Source organism: Sceloporus occidentalis, unplaced genomic scaffold (assembly GCF_023333645.1).
Source record: "Sceloporus occidentalis isolate IW3139 unplaced genomic scaffold, rSceOcc1.0.p SCAF_5, whole genome shotgun sequence".
NCBI classification, from domain to species: Eukaryota; Metazoa; Chordata; class Lepidosauria; order Squamata; family Phrynosomatidae; genus Sceloporus; species Sceloporus occidentalis.
Window position 1 is genome coordinate 68,002,513 of NW_028316985.1, and position 6,277 is coordinate 68,008,789.

Sequence of the window (6,277 nt, forward strand, 5' to 3'; positions counted from 1 at the left end):
AAAAATTTATTGATTTGTATTATGCCCATCAGCATATTCAGGACCAATCATGTGTTTGCACATTTTCATTTTGGAGAAAAAATATAATAATGACTGTATCTATTCCAACCTCTTAGTAAGCACAGCAACATTTTTCTCCATTATCATCTAGATCTTACAATTTACTGACACCATCTTGCCCTCATTAAATGCAGGGGCATGGCAAAGTTTAACTCTGGATTTCTTAATCGTCTGTGCATACTATGTCAGATAGGTTTCATGCTTGCAACCAATATATAGGGGGTGGCAGAGACAACTTTTTCCCACAGATTCCCTGGGGGATAATGCATCACGCTAGTTGGGTGCTGGGGTAATGGGCCCTCCCATTATCTGGGCAATACAGCTAAGGGGTAACTTCTTTCCAGGGTGACCAAAGGGTCAATGATATGATAGTGTTAGGCTTCATCATTGGGGTCAGTGTCACAGGGGTGATGAGAGAGCAATTGCCCAATGAGATAGCCAGTTGGGAAGAAGTGGGAACCTTCATGATTCTTCACAGCAAATGTTGTAAAAAGCCAGATCTGCCTTCATCAGGAAAGTGTTCATCTGATACACCAGGTGAAGCTGAAAAAAGGAGCTTCTGGCTACCACCACAGCCTGGCCTTCAAGGAGCAGTGCTAGGTCCAAGAGCATTCCAGAGCTTGAATCTCATCTTTCAAGGGGAGTGCAAACCCATTCAGATCAGCCTGTGATCTCAGCCCTGGAAGGATTTTCCTTTGGACCAACAACACTTCTATTTCATCTGGATTGAGCCTCAGTTTATTCACCTACAACCAATTTGGAGTAAATCCAGAGGGGTTTGCCACTACTTGCCATGCCTCTTATCAAGACTCTGGCAGTTGCAGAGTCTTGAAAACCCAACAGTAATTCCCAGTCTTGACAGTAAGGGCTGTTCAACAGTGGAACACACTTCCTCGGAAAGTGGTGGTGTCTCCTTCTTTGGAGGTTTTTGAACAGAGGCTGTATGGCCATCTGTTGGTGGTGCTTTGATTTTGTGTTCCTTCATGGCAGGGGGTTGGACTGGATGGCCCTTGGCATTTCTTCCAGTTCTATGATTCTATGAAATGATCATTTGGAAAAAGCTTTTAAAATTGGCCCAAAGGCCATAGCCAGTCATGTTGTGGGTCAATTGTGGATCTAGCTCTGCAGGTTGCCCACTCCGTAATACCAAAAACTCCATTTTTCTCCATAGGCCTAATGAACCAAGAAGAAGGGGGGAGGACACAAACAAGCCAAACATTTCAAATATTTTTCATTTTTGTTATGTAAAAGTTTATATAAAACAACAAAAAACAGTGGAAAGCAATGGTTGACCAGGGATAGGCAGATTCAGAAGGATGGAGAACAACTGTGTGTTCAAACTTTTTTAAAAAGTGAAGCATAGTGCAATGCTGAATCCATTCTAGGTTTTAATTTGTTGAAAGGAGTTAGCCAAAGTCTTCAACCCCACCAAGAAAAATAACTTCAGCACCTTGTATAGTTCCTGTAACATCCATTTTAAAACACAGAGTGGATTCACTATCCATTGACACTAGCCACTGCTGCTTGAATATCTTTAGAAGAGGGTAGAAAGATGCTAAAGCAGGGATTAGATGAACATCCTAGGGCAGAGAGTTCCACATCCTGGGCATCACAATTGAGAAAGCTTGAGAAAGATGGTGATTTTGTTGTTGTTGTGGTTGTTGTATGCCTTCAAGTCATTTCCAACTTATGGTGACCCTAAGGTGAACGTATCATGGGGCTTTCTTGGCAAGATTTGTTCAGGGGAGGTTTGCCAATGCCTGATACAAAATATCATTTCCTGCAAATATCAATGGATGGACAAGAGTGTACAACAAGAGGTGATCCTTTCTCTTCTTAGCCCCCGAGCCTTAATGTAATGTGTCAGATGAGCCTAGTTCTCTTGATAAAGAGACACAAAATCCTATTGGCTGCATCCAAGCTAAGGGCATTTTCCCTCCAGGCTCAAACAAATTTTAACTGAGGAATGTTTAAAAATTCCTTTCTCATTAGAATGTGATAAGACACAGAGAGATCCAAACCTTTACCACTAAATTACACATATGTTTCGCCTTTTGTGATAGTCAGCGTAATGTAGTAGCTTGAGCATTGGACTAGGACTCTGAAGATCAGGGCTTGAATCCCCTCTCAGCCATGGAAACCTGCTGAGTGACCTTGGGTGAGTCATAACCTCTCAGCTCCAGAAAACCCCTTGATAAGTTCACCTTAGCATTACCATAAGTCAGAAACAATACACATTTTATATGTAGTGACCTAATTTTGAGTACTGTATATACTCGACTGTAAGTCGACCTCATGTATAAGTTGAGGGTAAGTTTGGGGGGCAAAATTATGGATTTTGATATGACCTGTGGATAAGACTTAGGGGCATATAGCAAAGGAGCTAAAGGATGAAGCAAAGCAAAACAATGTCAAAGAATTTACAAAATTCCAGCAGACATAACTCTTTGTGCTCAGTCTTAAGGCTGGATGGATGGGAGAGTAGAAGGAGTCAGTGCTTCCAGGACAGATTATACTTTGCTTTTCACCAGGGGATGGTTTCTTCTTTTAAATAAGAGTTAAGGTACAGTACTTACATTGACCCATGGATAAGTCGACTCAGGTTTTTTTAGTCAATTTTTGACCTAAATTTCTAGACTTATACATGAGTATATACAGTAAATGCTGAAAATCTGAAGTACTTAAGTAATGCTAGATGGTGTCAACTTTACTATGGTGAACATATGAACTGGACTATAGCTCTACTTAGCCCATTACTGGACTATTGCTGTATTATATCCATTGTGCTGTCTGAATGGGCCCCCTTCACTCCCTCAGTGGGTTGGGTCTGAAAGGCCGTAGGAGGCAGGTTGTCTGCAGGAGGGCTCCTTGTTTGTGTTGCTGTGTGTCTTTAAGTCATTTCTGACTTGGGTGACCCTAAGATGAACCTATCATTGGGTTTTCTTGGCAAATTTCTTCAGAGGGGGTTTGCCATTGCCATTCTCTGAGGCTGAGAGAGTGTGACTTGCCCAAGATCACCTTCTGGCAGAGCCAGGATTCAAGTCCTGGTCTCGTAGCTGGATGCTCAAACCACTGAAACATGCTGTCTTTCAAAGGAGAAAGATTGGGAGGAGGAGGAGGAAAGTGGTGGCAGCAGTCAGGAAGAGGAGGAAGAGGAGGAGAGAGGAGGCAGTGGCAGTGGCAGCATTAAGGAGGAAGATCGGGGAGGAGGTGGAAGGAGGACGCAGCAGCAGCCGGGGACAGGAAGAAGAAGAGGAAGATCGGAAGAGGAGGAGGAGGGAAGTGGTGGCAGCAGTCGGGGACAGGAGGAAGAGGAGGAGAGAGGAGGCAGTGGCAGTGGCAAGGTTAAGGAGGAAGATTGGGAGGAGGAGGTGGAAGGAGGAAGCGGCAGCAGTTGAGGACAGGAGGAAGAAGAGGAAGATCAGGAGGAGGAAGAGGAGGAGGAGGGAAGTGGAGGCAGCAGTTGAGGACAGGAGAAAGAGGAGGAAGGAGGAAACAATCTGGATCAATCTGCTTGTGCATTCTCACTACTGAAGATCTGGATCATTGCATTACCAAAAAAAGTGGTATGGGACCCGGTGCTGAATGCATCAAGTTAAATGTGTTAAATGGCTGAGTGCAGTCAGGGCCAATAAGTGTAGATGCACCCTTCGTGTAGGGGAGTTTGCTGTAAGCCATGTGAACTGTCCTGCAAGAGATCAGGAAGAACAGCCCAAAGAGTTCCAATTGCTGCCACTCAGCATCTGCTGCCTTAAGTATTTGTCTTGCTCTGCCTAATGGTATGGCCTGCTCCAGAAGAATGTTATTTTGTTATACCTGAAAGAGAAAATCTGCATATCCAAAAATGTAATCTGTTGAAAAATCTTTACAGAGAACATCAAAAATACATTTTGTTGTGTACAAATGTTCAACATGCAATCTGTCTTAAAATCTTTACAAAGGACTTCTACAATGCAATTTGTTGTGTATACATGTTCAGCAGGAGAGCTTCCCATTTTGCTCCAGGATATTGATACCACTTATATTGCAGAAAAATATGTTAAATCTTCCACTTTCTCCTCCATCCCCGAGCCCACAACAGCAGTTATTAAACATATTTAAGATACTCATGAAGTGTTTTGGCAGATACTTATTGATGCATTTTAAACCTTTTGTTAGCTATAGTCTTCAGTCATTTTAGTGCTGCTGCAAAGTAATCTTCAAGTCTGCCAATCCCATTTTGCATTACAAATCATTTGAAGTTTTATAACTGTCATTTCCAAGGACATCTGGAAAAGATGGATTTATGAAAGGTTACCGTGCATTCTAAGGAGGCCAGGAATTAGCATGACTTTGTAAAGGTTCTTGTAAATTGAGCAGCAGCCATAACTGGCAATAAGCTGTTTTCTGCTCTAGTCAAGTATCTATATTTAAATATTAAGGGAGAGGTATGACCCTTGACCTCAAAGATCACTGTGATACAGCAATAGTGCAATCTATTAACTGTCAATGAAGTACCATGGCCCCGGATCTCTCAAGATACCTATTTGTGGACACTGCTATAATAATCCTTCCATTAGGCATCCCCAAGGCAAATAACCTTGGCTTTAACAGAGTCAGTTTAAAATTCCTTGGAGTAAAATTAAGAGAATTTCTGGGTTTTGTCAGTTTAGGATGGACTGCCTGCATTAGCGTCATTCTGTAAATTATAAGTAGCTGCCATTTTTACAGAAGTATTTCACACATGCCCACAGGTAAATATTAAATGCAAAGGGTGTCAAAAAGCCATTGTAATGATTTCCTGTGTCCTAATTCATATATTTATAGGTAGATTCATTTTTTCTGTATACATTTCATTTGTTAAAGGAAAATATGGGATCATTAAAATTAAACTTTGCAAAACAATAAAAGCAAGGCAAGAAAACCTCTGAAAGAAAAATGTCCAGTAGCACACAGAAAATTATAAGTCAGTTGTTAAAAGAACTTGCCCAACAGATGATATATTGTTTTAATCCACATAGATACTACTTAGTATGCATACTATTAAAAAGAGATTATTAGGAAGCAAAGATGCCAGTTTTGCTACTTTTTGTAATGCCTACATTGTTAATTTCTTTAATGCTTACTTAAGAAATAGAGTGTTGTACAATATCTTGATGGTTTTTGCTATGGGCATGTTTGTGTTTTTAGTCTAAAATGGGTTTTTGCATAAGCATCATGTCATATCATAATCCTAAAAAGATATCAAGTTAAAAAGAAATGTCCCAACTTCTAAAACATTTCTGTTCTCTTGATGCTGAACCTCAAACTAATTAGTACAAATCAATAGTGAAATCCAGTGTATGACTCCTTAAAGGTAAAGTCCCTAAATCCAATGAAATTTACCCAGCTTAAAGAATTGCAGACTTAATAATTTTAGAAAAAAGAAGTATGATTTGAACCCTTTGTCTTTATAATTTTTCATTCATATTCATACAATTAGTGTATTTCAATATATTTTTTTTAAAAAATGACTTATGGAAATTGATTAGTAACTACTGAAATGGCAAAGTACAGATAAAATTTGATTCTACAAACTGCTTCCGGTCACAAGTCTTTCGGCCACTTTCTGAAGTATTTGTCAACCGAAAGAAACCAAAGTGACATACATACATGAGAAACCAAGAATATTAAACAATTTTGACAAGCCAGCAATATAACAAAATAGCAGCAACAATATAACCAAATAGTATGAAACATAAAGAGAGCCAGTGTGGTGTAGTGGTTTGAGCACTGGACTATGATTCTGGAGTTCAACCATGGCAATCCATGAGTGATCTTGGGTGAATCACAGACTGTCAGCCACAGAAACCCTGTGATAGATTCATTTTAAGGTTGCCATAATTCAGAAATTACTTTAAGGCACACAACAACAGCATGAAACATAAAAATGCTCCAAACAATGAAATGGTAAAATGAGGAAGCAGAAATTATCAACAGCTCAAGCCCTTATCAAAATATATTCTCTGTATGGGTCCACAAGGGCCTTGTCTATACAAGCTGAAAGAAACCACCTGTCCCATTTCTGAACTCACCTGTGGCTGAAACATCAGGAAAATAGCTCAAAGCTGCATTTCATGGCTTTCACTTATTAAGGTTGTGTATTGGGTCTTAACACCAGAGCAAACAAGCAAGCAAATAAATAAATTAGTTCAAGCCAGAGGGAACAAACTATCATACCAGCGCATGGACTCTGCAT